At 41.4% G+C, this 20,525-nt stretch overlaps 1 long non-coding RNA gene across 2 annotated transcripts in view; it reads right to left on the minus strand.

Moving 5' to 3' along the window:
• The window catches only part of LOC149982148 (uncharacterized), a 39,376-nt gene extending 19,063 nt beyond the window's left edge, over nucleotides 1-20,313 (minus strand). Inside the window, exons 1-2 of one of the 2 annotated variants that reach the window (XR_016482660.1) lie at nucleotides 15,399-15,602; nucleotides 11,115-11,261 (exon numbers count right to left, since the gene is read on the minus strand). This is a non-coding gene — a long non-coding RNA (uncharacterized LOC149982148). Of the gene's footprint in view, nucleotides 1-11,114; nucleotides 11,262-15,398; nucleotides 15,603-20,007 lie in introns of those variants that run through there. The other variant, XR_016482661.1, reaches the window with a different exon arrangement.
• Between the last annotated feature and the right edge of the window lie 212 nt (nucleotides 20,314-20,525).

The raw sequence follows: 20,525 nt of genomic DNA on the forward strand, positions 1-20,525 counted from the left end.
CATCTCAAGATATCAGTCAGGAAGTTAAAGCTTGGTCGCAAATGGGTCTTCCAAATGGACAATGACCCCAAGCATACTTCCAAAGTTGTGGCAAAATGGCTTAAGGACAACAAAGTCAAGGTATTGGAGTGGCCATCACAAAGCCCTGACCTCAATCCCATAGATTATTTGTGGGCAGAACTGAAAAAATGTGTGCGAGCAAGGAGGCCTACAAACCTGACTCAGTTACACCAGCTCTGTCAGGAGGAATGGGCCTAAATTCACCCAATTTATTGTGGGAAGCTTGTGGAAGGCTACCCAAATTGTTTGACCCAAGTTAAACAATTTAAAGGCAATGCTACCAAGTACTAATTGAGTGTATGTGTACCAAGTACTGGGAATGAATGTGATGAAAGAAATATAAGATTAAATAAATAATTCTCTCTACTATTATTCTGACATTTCACATTCTTAAAAGTAATGTGGTGATCCTAACTGACCTAAGTAAATTAGCCTATCAGAAGCTTCTAAAGCCAAGACATAATTTTCTGGAATTTGCCAAGCTGTTTAAAGGCACAGTCAACTTAATGTATGTAAACTTCTAAGCCACTGGAATTGTGATACAGTCAATTATAAATTAAATAATCTGTGTGTAAACAATTGTTGGAAAAATGACAAAGTAGATGTCCTAACCGACTTGCCAAAACTATAGTTTGTTAACAACTATGACTCCAATCTAAGTGTATGTAAACATCCAACTTCAACAGTAGCTTCACATTGATCTGGTACTGGTACTCCCTGTATATAGCTGCCCATTGATTGGGTACTGGTACTCCCTATATATAGCTCCACATCGATCTGGTACTGATACTCCCTGTATATAGCTCCACATTGATCTGGTACTGATACTCCCTGTATATAGCTCCACATTGATCTGGTACTGATACTCCCTGTATATAGCTGCACATTGATCGGGTACTCCCTGTATATAGCTCTACAATGATCTGATACTCCCTGTATATAGCTCCACATTGATCTGGTACTCCCTGTATATAGCTCCACATTGATCTGGTACTCCCTGTACAGTGCCTTGCGAAAGTATTCGGCCCCCTTGAACTTTGCGACCTTTTGCCACATTTCAGGCTTCAAACATAAAGATATAAAACTGTATTTTTTTTGTGAAGAATCAACAATAAGTGGGACACAATCATGAAGTGGAACGACATTTATTGGATATTTCAAACTTTTTTAACAAATCAAAAACTGAAAAATTGGGCGTGCAAAATTATTCAGCCCCTTTACTTTCAGTGCAGCAAACTCTCTCCAGAAGTTCAGTGAGGATCTCTGAATGATCCAATGTTGACCTAAATGACTAATGATGATAAATACAATCCACCTGTGTGTAATCAAGTCTCTGTATAAATGCACCTGCACTGTGATAGTCTCAGAGGTCCGTCAAAAGCGCAGAGAGCATCATGAAGAACAAGGAACACACCAGGCAGGTCCGAGATACTGTTGTGAAGAAGTTTAAAGCCGTATTTGGATACAAAAAGATTTCCCAAGCTTTAAACATCCCAAGGAGCACTGTGCAAGCGATAATATTGAAATGGAAGGAGTGTCAGACCACTGCAAATCTACCAAGACCTGGCCGTCCCTCTAAACTTTCAGCTCATATAAGGAGAAGACTGATCAGAGATGCAGCCAAGAGGCCCATGATCACTCTGGATGAACTGCAGAGATCTACAGCTGAGGTGGGAGACTCTGTCCATAGGACAACAATCAGTTGAATATTGCAGAAATCTGGCCTTTATGGAAGAGTGGCAAGAAGAAAGCCATTTCTTAAAGATATCCATAAAAAGTGTCGTTTAAAGTTTGCCACAAGCCACCTGGGAGACATACCAAACATGTGAAAGAAGGTGCTCTGGTCAGATGAAACCAAAATTGAACTTTTTGGCAACAATGCAAAACGTTATGTTTGGCGTAAAAGCAACACAGCTGAACACACCATCCCCACTGTCAAACATGGTGGTGGCAGCATCATGGTTTGGGCCTGCTTTTCTTCAGCAGGGACAGGGAAGATGGTTAAAATTGATGGGAAGATGGATGGAGCCAAATACAGGACCATTCTGGAAGAAAACCTGATGGAGTCTGCAAAAGACCTGAGACTGGGACTGAGATTTGTCTTCCAACAAGACAATGATCCAAAACATAAAGCAAAATCTACAATGGAATGGTTCAAAAATAAACATATCCAGGTGTTAGAATGGCCAAGTCAAAGTCCAGACCTGAATCCAATCAAGAATCTGTGGAAAGAACTGAAAACTGCTGTTCACAAATGCTCTCCATCCAACCTCACTGAGCTCGAGCTGTTTTGCAAGAAGGAATGGGAAATCATTTCAGTCTCTCGATGTGCAAAACTGATAGAGACATACCCCAAGCGACTTACAGCTGTAATCGCAGCAAAAGGTGGCGCTACAAAGTATTAACTTAAGGGGGCTGAATAATTTTGCACGCCCAATTTTTCAGTTTTTGATTTGCAAAAAAGTATTTAGTCAGCCACCAATTGTGCAAGTTCTCCCTGTGACAGACAAAATTAGATGTTTTTTTCTCTAGAAAATCACATTGTAGGATTTATAATGAATTTATTAGCAAATTATGGTGGAAAATAAGTATTTGGTCACCTACAAACAAGCAAGATTTCTGGCTCTCACAGACCTGTAACTTCTTCTTTAAGAGGCTCCTCTGTCCTCCACTCGTTACCTGTATTAATGGCACCTGTTTGAACTTGTTATCAGTATAAAAGACACCTGTCCACAACCTCAACAGTCACACCCCAAACACCACTATGGCCAAGACCAAAGAGCTGTCAAAGGACACCAGAAACAAAATTGTAGACCTGCACCAGGCTGGGAAGACTGAATCTGCAATAGGTAAGCAGCTTGGTTTGAAGAAATCAACTGTGGGAGCAATTATTAGGAAATGGAAGACATACAAGACCACTGATAATCTCCCTCGATATGGGGCTCCACGCAAGATCTCACCCCGTGGGGTCAAAATGATCACAAGAACGGTGAGCAAAAATCCCAGAACCAAACGGGGGGACCTAGTGAATGACCTGCAGAGAGCTGGGACCAAAGTAACAAAGCCTACCATCAGTAACACACTACGCCGCCAGGGACTCAAACCCTGCAGTGCCAGACGTGTTCCCCTGCTTAAGCCATTACATGTCCAGGCCCATCTGAAGTTTGCTTGAGAGCATTTGGATGATCCAGAAGAAGATTGGGAGAATGTCATATGGTCAGATGAAACCAAAATATAACTTTTTGGTAAAAACTCAACTCATTGTGTTTGGAGGACAAAGAATGCTGAGTTGCATCCAAAGAACACCATACCTACTGTGAAGCATAGGGGTGGAAACATCATGCTTTGGGGCTGTTTTTCTGCAAAGGGACCAGGACGACTGATCCGTGTAAAGGAAAGAATGAATGGGGCCATGTATCGTGAGATTTTGAGTGAAAACCTCCTTCCATCAGCAAGGGCATTGAAGATGAAATGTGGCTGGGTCTTTCAGCATGACAATGATCCCAAACACACCGCCCGGGCAACGAAGGAGTGGCTTCGTAAGAAGCATTAAGGTCCTGGAGTGGCCTAGCCAGTCTCCAGATCTCAACCCCATAGAAAATCTTTGGAGGGAGTTGAAAGTCCGTGTTGCCCAGCAACAGCCCCAAAACATCACTGCTCTAGAGGAGATCTGCATGGAGGGATGGGCCAAAATACCAGCAACAGTGTGTGAAAACCTTGTGAAGACTTACAGAAAACGTTTGACCTCTGTCATTGCCAAAAAAGGGTATATAACATATGTAAAGTATTGAGATAAACTTTTGTTATTGACCAAATACTTATTTTCCACCACAATTTGCAAATAAATTCATTAAAAATCCTACAATGTGTTTTTCTGGATTTTTTTCCTCATTTTGTCTGTCATAGTTGAAGTGTACCTATGATGAAAATGACAGGCCTCTCATCTTTTTAAGTGGGAGAACTTGCACAATTGGTGGCTGACTAAATACTTTTTTGCCCCACTGTAGCTCCACATTGATCTGGTACTGGTACTCCCTGTATACAGCTCCACATTGATCTGGTACTCCCTGTATATAGCTCCACATTGATCTGGTACTCCCTGTATATAGCTCCACATTGATCTGGTACTCCCTGTTTAAAGCTCCACATTGATTTGGTACTGATACTCCCTGTATATAGCTCCACATTGATCTGGTACTCCCTGTATACAGCTCCACATTGATCTGGTACTGGTACTCCCTGTATATAGCTCCACATTGATCTGGTACTCCCTGTATATAGCTCCACATTGATTTGGTACTGGTAATCCCTGCTCTATTCTTGCGTATTTTATTGTGGTACTCTTGTGTTACTCTGCATCGTTGATAAGGGCTCATAAACAAGCATTTCACGGTAAAGTCTGCGCCAGTTGTATTCGGCACGTGACAAATATAATTTATTGGATTTTGTGAGTAGCCCAGGGCTTCGGACTTGAGGGATAATAGGGAGGAGGAATGGTAGCCTAGGGAGAGAACGATAGAGAGAAGGGAGGAGGAATGGTAGCCTAGGTAGAGAAAGAGAGAAGGAAGGGAGGAGGAATGGTAGCCTAGGTAGAGAAAGAGAGAGGGAAGGGCGGAGGAATGGTAGCCTAAGGATAGAAAGATAGAGAGAAGGGAGGAGGAATGGTAGCCTAGGTAGAGAAAATAGAGAGAGGGAAGGGAGGAGGAATGGTAGCCTAGGGAGAGAAAGATAGAGGGAAGGGAGGAGGAATGGTAGCCTAGGTAGAGAAAGAGAGAGGGAAGGGAGGAGGAATGGTAGCCTAGGGAGAGAAAGATAGAGAAGGGAGGAGGAATGGTAGCCTAGGGAGATAAAGACAGAGAAGGGAGGAGGAATGGTAGCCTAGGTAGAGAAAGATAGAGAGGGAAGGAGATCGGCTAATAAGACATAGGCTCAACTGAATATATTGATTGTCATGTTATTTTTTATTTATTAGGCAAGTCAGTTAAGAACAAATTCTTATTTTTAATGACGTGCTATGAACAGTGGGTTAACTGCCTGTTCAGGGGCAGAACGACAGATTTGTACCTTCTCAGCTCGGGGATTTGAATTTGCAACCTTTCGGTTACTAGTCCAGCACTAGGCTACCCTGACGCCCCAATATGAGTTTGCAGAGTGAGTGAAGGAATATAATCTCAACAGACAGCTCACAGCTTTCCCCCAAAGTCTAAAAAACCCCAACAATAAATCACTACCATTGCAGTGACAAAACATAGTCTCCTCAATATATCGCTTTGTCTGTGGTTATAGGGGAGGTCGTTTATAGTGGTAGAGACCTTCTCACTCACTGGGGGGCTAATTGTCTGTGGTTACAGGGGAGGTAGTTTATAGTGGTAGAGACATTCTCACTCACTGGGGGGCTAATTGTCTGTGGTTACAGGGGAGGTAGTTTATAGTGGTAGAGACATTCTCACTCACTGGGGGGCTAATTGTCTGTGGTTACAGGGGAGGGAGTTTATAGTGGTAGAGACCTTCTCACTCACTGGGGGGCTAATTGTCTGTGGTTACAGGGGAGGTAGTTTATAGTGGTAGAGGCCTTCTCACTCACTGGGGGGCTAGTTGTCTGTGGTTACAGGGGAGGTAGTTTATAGTGGTAGAGACATTCTCACTCACTGGGGGGCTAATTGTCTGTGGTTACAGGGGAGGGAGTTTATAGTGGTAGAGACCTTCTCACTCACTGGGGGGCTAATTGTCTGTGGTTACAGGGGAGGTAGTTTATAGTGGTAGAGGCCTTCTCACTCACTGGGGGGCTAGTTGTCTGTGGTTACAGGGGACATAGCTTAGAGTAGAGACCTTCTTACTCACTGGGGGGCTAAAATACCCCTGTGGTTGGAAGGGGGGGTCAGCTTTGTCCTGTAGTAAAGGATTACAATGGTAGAACTCCTTCAACCTACCCTGGAGGAGCAGTAAACCAAGAGGAACGAGAGGGGAGAGCAGACGGATATAGCTAACTCAATTAAAACATATTAAACACGACATAAAAACAAGAGGAAGCAAGAGAATGAGAGAAAAGAACAAAAGAAGAAAGAGAAAGGGAGAAGAAGGGAAGTCAAATCTGGGCAAAGTGGATATCTGTCTGTATTTCTATCTTTTTTGTCTGTCTCCATTTTGATTGACGTTTACAATCTCAGACCAGGTAGACAGACCAGGCAGACCAGGCAGACAGACCAGGCAGGCAGGCAGATCAGGCAGGCAGACCAGGCAGGCAGGTATGCTCTCTGGCTTCAACCTCCCCTCGTCTCCCCTCTTCTTCATTTCCCTACTTCCCCCTTCACTCATCTCTCCCCCCCATCTCCTCTCATCAGCTCTCCTCAGCTCTCCTCTCCACACCCATTCTGTTTTCAGTTTATATCCGTCTCTCCTTCAGTATATGGTCTTATAGCTGCAGTGGTTATAGGAATTCAGAGGGGATGTCAGCTGCAGTTCAGAAGTGGCGCATGTAAGACATTGTTAATCTACACTTCAAATACAAACCACACAACACAGTATATACCCTATTATATAATTGTCAAAGACTCCAGCCACCCCAGTCATAGACTTCTCACTGCTACCACACGGCAAGCTGTACCAAAGCTCCAGGTCTAGGTCCAAGAGGCTTCTCAACAGCTTCTACCCCCAAGCCATAAGACTCCTGAACATCTGATCAAACGGCTATTCAGACTATTTGCATTGCCCACCTCTTTTATTTTTGAAACTGCATTGTTGGTTAGGGGCTTGTAAGTAAGCATTTCACTGTAAGGTCTGTTGTTGTGGAGCCTGTTGTTTTCGGCGCATGTGACTAATACAATTTGATTTGATATGTAGTACGGTAAAAGTCTGTCTCTCTCTCTTCACTCCTGTCCCTTCAAAGGGTAAAGATGAGAGAGTGAGAGGAGAGAGTGTATTCTATTCAAACAGCAGGGTTTAAACTCCACGAACAAACCCAATAAACAGACTATACATCACCTCACAATACTCCCACTGCCCGCGGCACAGATCCTCTCCATACGCACACTGACGCTCACAATACGTCTTTACACAGAGCTAATTAGGAGGAGGTGCCCCTCTCTATTCTCCACCTCTGTCTGAATACCAGGGCAGGGGAGAGGAGAGGAGAGGAGAGGAGAGGAGAGGAGAGGAGATGAGAGGAGAGGGATGAGTACTTAATAACTGTTCACTCAAAGGACTGGAAGGCTTGTGTCTTTTAATTTTGCGGAACGTAAAGCGGGATAGTTAATCGTGTCAAGTGGGGAGCAATATTAGTGTGACACAGCTCAGAGTAGCATGGATGCAGCCGAGGACGGCGGCAGGAGTGATTTGAGTGCGGCACCGTTCTGGGTAGTGCACAGGCAGTGAGAGAAAGAAGAGGGAGAAAACTGTGTGTGTCAGGGCTCTGGGTGTCGATGCCACTGCAACGAACAGTAAGACAAGACCACAGTAACCATTTTTGCCATCTATATAACGGCTCACCTCAAACAATGAAACCAGTGGTAGAATATGTGTGGGCTGTATGAATATGTCAACAATATTAGGTAGCTTTTAAAAGCCTAAAACATTTTAAGGTGATATCCTCTAATAACTAACTCTTTTGTTACAAATCGTGACTAAATATTTTAAATGTGCTCTGATATGAGAGTGAACACGCAGCTGCGACAACATTCTGAAGACTTCCTGAAATGCTCTCTCACTCGCTCTCATATCTTTATTGTTATCATAGAGCCTGGCGATAGAATACTTGCATGAATCAAAGATGGTATTTGGTATTCTGTGTGTATAGCTGAATACTAAAATGTCCCCTTTCCCTTTCACACCCATGCCCCCATTATTAGGACCGGAATCACACTGAGAGTCCGCCTGCAAGACATTCCTCTAAAGTTGTCATGTCTTCCATTCTCTCCTTGTTTAAATGTGCTGTCTTTTGTGTTTTCTCCCAAAGCATTCTAGGTGTCACACAGCCAAGCTCAAGGCTATGAGTCTGAGTTTGTCTGCAGGGGGTGCAGAGTGTGGGTGGGAATATAACAGCTATCAACACAACGTAATACAACACAACCGTAACTAACCATCTCTCTAGAGCATCATAACATCCTGAATGTAATAATATGTGACCGGCTATATCACTATCTGAACGATTCAAAAATGTGTCTAAACAAATCCTGAAATATATGTTCCATTACAAAATGCATTACATAACAATATTTTAAAACAGAGATGCAGTACTTGTGCAGCTAAAATCAAGACTTTAAAAAGTGTTTTTGTTCTTCTGAGAGTGTAAGTTCAAGTTGAAATGAGGAATGATTTGTCTCCCCATCGAACCCAGTGGCCCCAAGTGAGGCTGCAGTGTGTTCTGGGAGAATGGCAGGTGTCTCCATGTCAGAGTGCCTCCCAGACAGCTCATTAATTTGCACAACTTTTATACATGAATGTTTTTCTCTGCGTGTTTGTATGCATGTGTGTGTATATATTAGCGATGGGACTTGACCCTAGCGAGCTGAACTACTGTTTTGCGTCTTGCTGGGCGTGGGAAAAAGACGAGACCTCTTTTCACAGCTGCTCTGGTGGATGGGCCATACCAATGGGGCCCCTACCACTACCCCCCTGTCCCCCTGTACCCCATGCCCCCCCGCCTCCCCCCCCCCCCCCGTCTGTCTCCCCCGTTTCTCTCTCCCATTCAGTCTACAGCCGGCTGCCTTTCAAAACCTGCCACGAACCCCCCTACCCTTCCCTCCTCCATCCACCCCTCCCACCCCCACACACTCCTCTCATTATTCCAGCCCTAGTTTGCATAGAAATACCAGAGCTCTCTCTCCTCTCTCTCTCTGCTCTTAGGGCCTGAAGCCCCTCAACCACACAAACTATACATGTGTAAATTTGACTTGGAGGCCTTTGTATCGCCTTCCCTAGATTAATATTGTTTCGCTGTCATTTCACTCACAGACCTTCTTGTGAGACAATTGGGGAATTTTCATAATATATTTTGTTATGGTTGAAAATAGGAAAAAGCCAACAAATGAACTAAAGGTCTGTGATTGTTTCTGATGTTTATTAATGCACTCCACATACATTAGTTCCCCTGTCATGACACACACACACACACACACACACACACACCACCACCACCACCACCACCACCACCACCACCACCACCACCACCACATTAATTTGCAGAGATGTTACTCAAATCAGACTGCATAATGTTCAGGGCATAATTTACATCCACGTTTGAGAGCAGCGCACAGAGAAGTCTTTGCATACGGTAATATAAAAGCTTGGGAAAGTCTAGGCAAGTCAAAGACCCTCTCAAGACATTTCACTGAGCTAGCCTCCAACTGAACGCCCCAAGGTTGGAAGCCATGATGATTTGACCTTGCTTTGGACCTGGCCTTCTTGTTTAGGTACTCTTTGTCATTTCTTTAAGTACATCTTTAAATATTCAATGTTTGTGAAGGTAGGTCTTAAAACGGGTCTTTACTCTAACATAAGCATCAACAAAAATACTGCCATATTTCTAAAAATGACACCTAAGAATTAAAAGTGTCCTAGAAAATATGACTATTCCTTAAGAAAAAGTGAACAAAATATTAACAGATCGGGGTTACATGAATAGAAAGCGGAACAGAGAAAGAATGAGAAAAAGAGGGGGGGGGGGCTTGCTTAGGAATTAGGGGTGAAACAGACAGAGCCACCAGAACAGCCTTTCCACATGAGCAGTCCCAAACCCAGGATGAGCCCCTGTCCCCCCTGCTCACTTAAAGAGATAAGGCACCGCAGCAAAGGCTCTCAAATATGGATTAGACACCCAACTCCCCTGCACCTTAGCTATAGCAAGCCACTTGATCACAGTATTTTAAAAGGATAAAAATAAGTGTGTGTCTCTGAGTAAAATAGAGAGAGAACAAGAATGTAGAATGTGAAAAATGCTAACATTTCAGAGGATAAAGGAATAAACTAAATTATATTTGTAGTTGGTATTCAGTTTGTTCAAAATAATATTTAGGAAGTGTGTGGTTTGAGGAACAGTAACGTTGAACCGACCCTTGCAGCCTTACCCTAACTCAAATATTAGACAGCAAAATAATAGTACTTTTTGGCTTGGACTGCAAATACTGTATAGGCCTATTTTAATTACTAAAAGTGTATTTATTTTTACAATCTAAATACATGTCCTCATGACCTGAAGCTGTGAACATTTTGAAATGAAATATTTTACAATTAAAAAATTAACTATGTAAATGTATTTCAAATTGTTTTAATTATTAGATATGGTATTTGGAAAACTACCATGCTGTCTAAGTGGTATGAAGTATCTATCCATGGTCTCTGTCCTCAACACACACAACACACACAGATTTGGGTTCTTACATACAGATCTACTCTGATCACTGTTTTCGCAGATCATTTTCCTGCTCAGCAGGAAATGCTAATTGTAGTGTATTCAAGGTTTAAAATGGCTTCTAAAGTTTCTAATTTCCACTTTAAATTGATTGACTCGGTTTGCCCTGTCGGAAAATGTATCAACCCCTAGAAAAATGTCAATGAATTATAATCCACATAATAATTCACATTTCCTGTTGCTCCAGGATTATGTGCCTGCTGTGAGAAGCAGGGTGAAATTAAGACATGTAGCACCTTCCCAAAACCCAAGATGACCTATCGACTGAGACAAAATTACCGCCACTAGTAAAACAAACACATCTCAATAATGGACTAACTTCCACTCCCTTTCTCTCATTTCTTTACGCACAATAGAAAACTATTCTGTACCAGAACGCAACACTGGGGATGACTGCATTAGCTAGTAGCTACACCACGGTACCTAATATACAAGCAAGAGCATCATATGCATACTTCTCAGACTTCTCAATTGATGTATATACGGTTTGAGGACCAACGTTTTAACTACTCGTTTTAACTACTGCCGTACTCTTAGGGCCAACTTGTTAAGTATTTGCACCCGTGAAGAACGAAAGGTAAACTGAATATTAAGTGAAAGGATATGTGGAATATGATATATTTTATGTTTTTATCTGTAGTATTGTTACCTGTAAATTGGTGGTTGATCCTTGTAGGTTTGACCTGGGCCCTCCTCCTCCCAGTCCCTGGTATCTGAGACCTCAAGGTAACATGAGACGCCATCTTGTTTTCTGACAGGTGCACCTTCCAGTATGTACAATCACTTTTTCTTCTTCCTGAAATAAACAATTATTGAGAGACATGATGGGTTACAATGCTGTTGATCAAAATATCAACCATTATTAACTGTTATTAACCATTATCAACCATTATAACCGCATAAAGGATATCGGAGAATACAAATTAGGATATAGCAAGCACACCTAGGCCTGAATTTTCAAAAAGACAAATGACGTTAATTATTTTGAGTATATTAACCTTAAAAATCATACAATTATAGCATTTATTGTATCAACTGAAAACACATGTCATTGATCAATTCTGAAGTTTTGCTTGTGTCTCTGTGTTCCGTTGCTCTACTGCTACTTTTCTAGTAGTCAACTAGAGATTGAGGAGTCTGTGTAGATCATTTCAAATCATCCAAACATCAGCCAAGAAGACTCCTACTCTTCTTCCTACATTCTCATTCCAATTCAAGGCCAAACTTTCAACAACCCAGAAGTATACATCAAAGATTGAGCTATGTGTCACTCATCCTCCAAATAGAATGTGGGTTATGACACGTCACTCACAGCCAAAGATAGATCCTTATTTATGATCATTCTAAGAATAGTATAAATAGAACAGAAACTATTCTGTACTGTGTTACGTTGTTCAATTCTAGAACAATCTCCTCAGAATGACTATTCAAACTCACTTTGAACTTGGTCTGAAATACTGTACTGTACGCATTATGAACAACCAACGTCTACTTCAGGAACTTCAACAGAATAAACATTATTATGCCTCAAATACACACCTCCAGCAGTTAACTGTCACCAGTTACATGCAATCATTATCAGTAAATATAGCTGGAATCATGAGGAAAACATTATAGCCTACATAACATGTTGAGAACCTGTCACTGACCAGCTATATGAATTAGTTTCATTACTTCTCCACACAAGGGCAACACAACCGTGATACTGAGATCAAAATACTATTTTGGAGCTGAATAGAGAAGATTGATCTGTTTCTTTCTTACAGTAAAAAGTACATACACCCTGTTCTTCTGACGTGGTGAGAGGGATTTACATACATTCTGTGTATACAGTAAACAAAATACAGGAACCTGTTTTGTGTGCATTCAAATGAACACTCCTTCTCACCCTACATAGAGGCCTGTGTCTCTCCTAACAATATGTATGTGGCTGTAGCCAACAACATGAATCTGCTATCACTCAGTTCTTGACAGGTAAAACCTAAAGTTTGAAGATGGCAGAACGACTGTTGTTACGGCTAATACCAAATAAAATCGTATTAGTCACATGCGCCAAATACAACAGGTGTAGAGACCTTACAGTGAAATATTTACTTACGAGCCCCTAACCAACAATGCAGTTTAAAAATATATATATATATATGTCACAAAAAAATATATAAAAAATATATATATAATACGGATAAGAATAAGAAATAAAAGTAACAAGTAATTAAAGAGCAGCAGTAAAATAACAATAGTGAGACCATATACAGGGAGGTACCGGTATAGAGTGACTGTGCGGGGGCACCGGTTAGTTGAGGTAATATGTACATGTGGGCAGAGTTATTAAAGTGGCTATGCATAGATGATAACAACATAGAGTAGCAGAGGTGTTAGAGGGGGGGGGGGGACAATACAAATAGTCTGGGCAGCCATTTGATTAGATGTTCAGTAGTCTTATGGCTTGGGGGTAGAAGCTGTTTAGAGGCCTCTTGGACCTAGACTTGGCGCTCCGGTACTGCTTGCCGTGGGGTAGCAGAGAGAACAGTCTGTGACTAGGGTGGCTGAAGTCTGACAATTTTTAGGGCCTTCCTCTGACACCACCTGGTATATAGGTCCTGGATGGGGTGCAGGGGATGCAACTTTGGTTTTAGAAGTGGGGGGTACATAATATTATTATTACATTTTTTCAGTCTGATAAACACGCCAAACAGCCTACCCATCCACTCGGAGGCGTCAGCATGGTCCTAAAGCACACCGTTGCCTCATTTCGTATCACATTCCAATGATAAAACTGGGGGGGGGGGGGGGGGGGGGACAAAAATGCAGTTTCAGAATGTGGGGAATGTCCCCCCGTCCTCAGCGAAAGTTGTGCCCCTGGCAAATACACAAAATCCAATTGTAATCGTCTATGATTGTCATCAAAACAATAAGGTAGCCTAGGCAGTATGCTATGCAACTTATGTTTTCTTTTCATTATGTTTTTGCCCCAAAATACAGGTAGGCTATAGTAGGAAGGTGAATATATTGGTTTGACTATCAGGATTATTTTAAATATACAGTATTGAAACCCACCACTAAGTAAAGCTATACATTTCACAGAGATGTCTGATATGCAACAAGCTCTCACAATCTCACATCAGAATTGGAAGTTAATCCATGTTTCAGAAATGTCACATTTTAAGTTGTTCCAAACATCAAATTTCGAAGTGTTTGCTTACTGCTTTGTATTGTTCCAAGGTTAAGTTTAGGCATTAACTCATAATGGTTTGTGTAATGGTTAAGGTTAATGATAGGTTTAAAAGGAAAACATCAAAAACAACTTTCTATTGCTGGATTCGAACATGCAACCTTGAGATGATTAAGATACATGGATGAATGCCTAATTCTGACATGAGACGTGAGAGTTTGTTGCATATCAGACATCTCTGTGAAATGTATAGCTTTACTTAGCCTTACTTAGTAGTGGGTTTCAATTTATGTAAAGCCTATTTGAAGGTAACAGTGCTCACTGTTGCTCCTAGTGGCCGGTTTCCACTTCACCTCCCGACGTCCTGAGACATGGATGGACGTCGAATACTGACTTGTATCATGGGTGACCTGCCTGCTGATATCGCTGCTTCAAGAACCAAGTGACACCTCAGAACTGACCAATCGGACGAAATGTATTTCTTTAGCCTTTCTTCTGTTTTTCCAGACCGAATAGCAATAACACTATCAGAACAACTGTCTTGCATTTCTATATTCCTCATTTGCCTTTCCGGTTATAAAGTACAGCAGCTTAACTCTATAACTATTTAGAAATGTGTATTAGGTCCAAGCATCAAGATGCTCGACTGTTCGCATCCATTGACAGCGCAGCCAGCGTATTCTCAGCTCGTATTCAAGATAGGCTACACATCAGTTTAAACTGATTCATTTTTAGATTTATAATTTCACACCTGAATACACTAAATCCAAAGCTATCTACCGTTTCTCAGCAGGCAGGAATCGACTTGAATCCCCACGTCGGCATTTTGGGTGTTCTGAACTGGCACAGACATGTGCAGCATCCAGCGCCCCCCTCCCTACCTTCTCCCTGCCCAGACCATAGCCATCTCGACGCAGGCCCGGCTTCTGAAGTCCTTGGAATTAGTTTATACTTTCGGTTCTCTAGCTTTATGAAATTATAACTCATACAGCTAGATAACCAAAGACACAAACGAACCCGTCGTCTCTTAAAGGGGCCGCTGCGTATCCGCTGTTTGTGGTCACATGGAGCAGAAACAGTCGTTGGAGCGAGGCGCTCGATAGGCTCTCCCGCACTGCCAACACACCGTATAGCTCCGTAGACAACGATGCTGTTCTCCCAGCATATGTATGCATGCCATGTATATAAATATATTTATTTATTTATTTGTGTAGATAGGGCTATGTAAGGGAATGCTATCTACGTAGCTGACACACACCACACACACAGTCTTATCTATCAAGTTAAACGATTTACCGACTTAAATCTGAAAATATCACACCCATCTTTCGAACTTTAAAATATTATATTAAAAAGGCTATCATTTAGAGTAGCCTATAGGCTAGGTTACATTCAGATAGGGTATTATTTTAGTAAATCACATAGACCTAACGCAAAACTATAAGAAAGGCAATGCTTGCGCTGGGTAGCAAATAGGCTATTGCAACAAAACTGCCTAAGCGCCTTAATTAAATTCTCAGCAACTAACATGTTGTTATTGCTAATATTGACAAAAAAAAGAGAAAATGCTGAGGGTACACGAAAAGCATAGTACTTAAAGCCATCACTAGGCAACATGAACTTCTTAAGGCTATCTCTTACTCATCCCAAAAATACAATTTCACACAAAGACTAATACAGTTCAGAATATTATCTTTATAACCTATGACAATACAATGAATAAAAATGATGCACATCTTAAAATAAAGACATCTTACTCACAGATGCACAGTTCGTAGTATCCGTTCATCATTTTTGTTATTCCAATTTCTAAAATGTGTTTTTAGTAAGAATATGTAGATAGCCTGTAAGGCAAATGAAGGTTTCAGTGTCAAGTTGAAGAAAGTAGACTATATGAGAATATACCACGGCAGATATCCATAGGCTACAGAATGGTGTCGCCTCCCTGACACACAGGCTGCAACTGACGAGCATGAGATAGTTCACAATATGCTCATTGGTTAACTCCCCCGCGCGCCCCGCCTACTAATCCCAAACCGCCCTGACCACCACACACACACACACACACACACACGTAAAATGTAAATATTCATGGTGCATTTCACTATGTAAATGCATTATTGTGGTGTAGTCCTAACTGGATGAGTCCATTATATTCTCCACAAGCGTATATACAATGGAGACACCAAACATACTCTCAGAATAGACAAGTCAACCAGCAATTTAAGGCTTATACAACCCTAACCTTTGCAGCAAGAACATAGTTGGATGTCATTTGGGAATTTTGAGCATTATCTTGAGAATCCCGTGCAGCACTGCTAGTTTGTCAGAATTAAGGTTTACACATTTACAGCAATGCTGTGGTTAACATAAATAGGCCTATATATAAGCCTATAAAACGCTCAGTGGTAATATGCACTGAAATAGCTACATATAATCACCAGGCCTAGAGGTTTTGTCAAAATCCCAAACACGGAATTGAAGGAGCTAGTGATGTTGATTTCATAATACATGACATCATAAAGGGTAATTTCGTGAAGTAGTTTAGGGAATGCCTGTACCACCCACCGTTTTAACAGCGGGCCTATTTGAGAAAGGGCCTCTATAGGTCCACTCAGCATTCATTTTTACCTGGCAAAAATACAAATGTATTTCTTAGATTATAGATTGTCCAATCACTTATATTTGGCTGCATGTTGTCTCCGTTTACTCAAGTTTTTTTTTTAATTTATTCACCACATACATTTTTAAATAGTCATCACAATTTGGTCAAAGATAAAATGTTTTACATTATGAAAGGCATGAAAATAGTCAGGGGAGGTAAAGTGGAAAATATTAGTCATTACAACTGTGAAAAGTCCTAAATTACACCGTTCAAAATATAGCAAAAACATGCTCACGAATCAAGGGCTACACTTAACCAAAATTCGTGTTATTTTTGAACATTTCAATTAAGAGTTTTTAATGAGGTATAGGCCGATCTACGACTTATAATAGGAAAGAATAAGACAACGTTTGTGCTTTTGCTTAAGCTTCATAATGCCTTTGAATATACCTATTTCTGCTATAGTGTTCTATACTCCGCATGCCATAACGACTTTTTCAAAGTAATAAGATTGGTGTAAAAAACAAACCAGTATTTTTAGGCATAGGCTCCTTATAGGGCTGATGATCATCTCTTTCGCACATACATATTCTAAACTTGTGCTTCAAGGAATTTATCCAATTAGCCTACTTCCAAATATTCATTTCTGAGCTTCTCATCATCTGAGCGGTTCTGCTAACAAGCTCTTGCTAATTAATGTCTCTCATGATGAGCGGTGAATTGGGTCAACTAGCTGGCCTACATTGGGTCAACTAGCTGGCTGGCCTACATTGGGTCAACTAGTTGGCTGGCCTACATTGGGTCAACTAGCTGGCTGGCCTACATTGGGTCAACTAGCTGGCTGGCCTACATTGGGTCAACTAGCTGGCTGGCCTACTTTGGGTCAACTAGCTGGCTGGCCTACTTTGGGTCAACTAGCTGGCTGGCCTACATTGGGTCAACTAGCTGGCTGGCCTACTTTGGGTCAACTAGCTGGCTGGCCTACTTTGGGTCAACTAGCTGGCTGGCCTACTTTGAGTCAACTAGCTGGCTGGCCTACATTGGGTCAACTAGCTGGCTGGCCTACATTGGGTCAACTAGCTGGCTGGCCTACATTGGGTCAACCCGCTGGCTGGCCTACTTTGGGTCAACTAGCTGGCTGGCCTACTTTGGGTCAACTAGCTGGCTGGCCTACATTCTCTCTTACCTGTTGATCTCAACAGCTATTTTAATAATGTTCATCACTGCTGCTTCCTCAGTTTTCTTACTGTACTAATGGGATTTGGTATTTTCCACATTATCTTCACTCTAATATCCTCTATTTCAAAGCCAACAACAGTTTGAGATTTTACACCATGATGAGGTGTTATAGGAAGATCTGCATTTAGTCAAATATTCATTCTACATCAAACATGACCAGAAAATCTTCTCTCTCCCTCTACACACTCTTACAACCACAGCCAAACACACTGTAAAAACACACATTTACCCAAAAGGGAAATTATACCAGCACATAAATAAGTGTTGTTCCTTCGTGTGAAAGTACCAGGAGCTCTTAACTGTAAAGCTTTGCTAAAGCAATGACTTGGAAATGGGCTCCAACTCCCTCGTTAAAGCAGAGGAATTCAACTCATTCTCGGCCTTCATTCTAAGTCTCTGTCCACGGTGCTGAAATTGTTTGGCCGCTTCTACACATTTAAACGGTAATCTACTTCTGATAGTGTACTCAGTCCGGATGTACCACGTTATCAAGCATGTTAGGATGGATAGCTTTAGCCAAGAGATAGATGAGATTGCAGGATAATGAACAACCTACATATTTTGATAAAGAGATCTGTCCGATCTACTGGAAACGAGGCAGTATAGCATCTCACTGTACTCATAAAGCCTTTCCCATCTAGAATGCGCGCGCGTGTTTGTGTGTGTGTGTGTGTGTGTGTGCGCGCGCACGCACGTGAGTGTGTGTGTGTGTGTGAGTTTGGGTATGTGTGTGTGCTATATGATGAGTGTTAGACTACCAATAAAGATAGAAGAGGGAGATTTAAACAGAACGAAATATACCTGCTTGCATCAGATAGCATATCTGATTATAACACATGAGCCACATCGTTATCACGAAGGTACACCTTGGGAGACATTGATATAGAGTTCACGTAGGCCTATAGGGTCAGAATAATTACAGTGAAACGGTACCGCATCCCAAGGGATTATAATACTGTCATGTTATGGCTACTCGAGGCCTAGCCTGGATTTTATAACATGAGAAAGGTTCTTTGTCAAGGTCTAGCATAGGCTATGCGTCGCTCCTTACAGCATTCGTCATAGTGAACTGAACAACAATCACGTAAAACCCTTTGTGATAGAAAAACGGATATGGTTACTAAAATTCAGGGAAGACAAAGTACTTGTAACCGTGTGAGGACAAAAGCAACACAGAGTATTTATTAGCCTATCACAAGACATGCCGTGATGTGAGCCTATCACTATGCAGCATTGTGATGAAATGAGATCATCTTATTGAATTTTGATTGGACGAGCAAACCTTTAGCCCACTGAGCACGCGCTTGCCTGTAAGGCATGCGTGTGCAGCCTCTTAGCATAAACATTAGTAGAAAACGGGAGCTCAAATAATCACCAGTTAGTCCTATAAAATGACTTAAACACAAATAATGGTGTTCTTAAAACAAAATAGACCTACACTTGACCTAAATACAATGTATTATATTTATATGTGGGAAATGCATTCATTTTAAGTGATGTCATCCAAGTTCAGTCCTCATATTGCAAAATTGCACAAAATATTTAAATTAAAAATTGCATTCAATTTTTTCATAAGAATTTGACATGCGCATAGGCAGCTGGCCATTCAGTACAACGGCTAAGGCCAGTACCGCCCGCACCTGTTGCCGCTAAAATGCATAACTGGAAATAGCATTTAACAGAAAAATGATGTTATATTAAATTCATTCGATTCATCCCATGCCACATGATAAACTAAATGCATTAAATTAATCTGCACATCTGCGTAAATCTGTACGATTTGCCCTGCAGATGCCCCACAGGATAATAATGGGATAGCACAATACATTTAGTGATTAGCCTATCAGGCAATTACATTATCACTTCCATAAAGTAACAACATAATTTCACGTGAAGAAATTGCAATTACTGTAACCTCATACAAATGAGGATTAGAAAATAATGTCGGCCTATGAATCAGTCTATACTCAAATCAGCCTTGGTGTGCATTATATAGTCCCTTTCACAATCCCTGCCATGCAGACTCCTGGAAGATTTCGCAACAAACAAGTGACAGAGAAAAATTTGCCCCAAAGAAAGAAGTCAACATCAAGTTCAACAGGGAGCTGGAAATCATTATCATAACAATACCGTCTGGTAGCCCCGAGGTCCCCCGAAAAAGAGAGTCTCGACAGCACGTCACTCCGTAGGCCCCGAAACATTTTCCCAGGCTCTGAACAATCCCTAAACAATCTCGGAACATTTTCTTAACGCTGGGGGGCCTCTATATACCTTACGTAATAGGCTATGATACTTTGGAAGAGTTATTAAGTTACATTTAGAGAATAAGTCGTAGGCCAAAAATTATATTGATGACTATAATAATAATGATTTGCATTACAAAAAAAAATAAAAAAAATACCCAAATAACTACCCAAAACTAACTAAATTATGCCAGATGAAATGCAACTCGAAATATCCTCAATCACCAGGTGAACAAAACTCTTAACATCTAACAGTATCACCACCAGCAACGTTCATACTTACAATGGGCATCTTTATAATCCAAAATAGTACCAGATATCCTTTTTGGTTAATGTTAAAGATATTTCAAAAGTTTATATTGCTCATCAAATTAATCAATTAAGTTTATCCTACTAAAATGTTCCCAAAAAAGATGACTTGTGCTTGAATGGCAAGAGAGATAAATAAGGTTATTGTACTAAATGGAGTCACACGCAGTATTCTCCCCAGCCTAGACCACGAGAGAGCGATTGGAATCTGTTGTTTCTCCCCTCCACTCACGCGGCATCGGCGAACGTGGCCAGAAACCCAAACACTGCAGCTTCACTCGTTGGTCCTTTCATAACAGACGGCTTTTGTTCCTACTCTGCGTGATCGCCTATTCTCTGCGCCTCTCAAAATGTACGTCCCCTATCGTTTTTGTTCCAGACACAACCGAGTGAGAGATAGAGAGAGAGAGAGAGAGAGAGAGAGAGAGAGGGGGAGAGAGCAAGGGTTGCGTGAGGAAGACAGCGAGAAAGAGGGAGAGAAAACAAGGGATG

Source organism: Oncorhynchus mykiss, chromosome 8 (assembly GCF_057628025.1).
Source record: "Oncorhynchus mykiss isolate SJ-2025 chromosome 8, ASM5762802v1, whole genome shotgun sequence".
In the NCBI taxonomy this organism is placed as follows: Eukaryota; Metazoa; Chordata; class Actinopteri; order Salmoniformes; family Salmonidae; genus Oncorhynchus; species Oncorhynchus mykiss.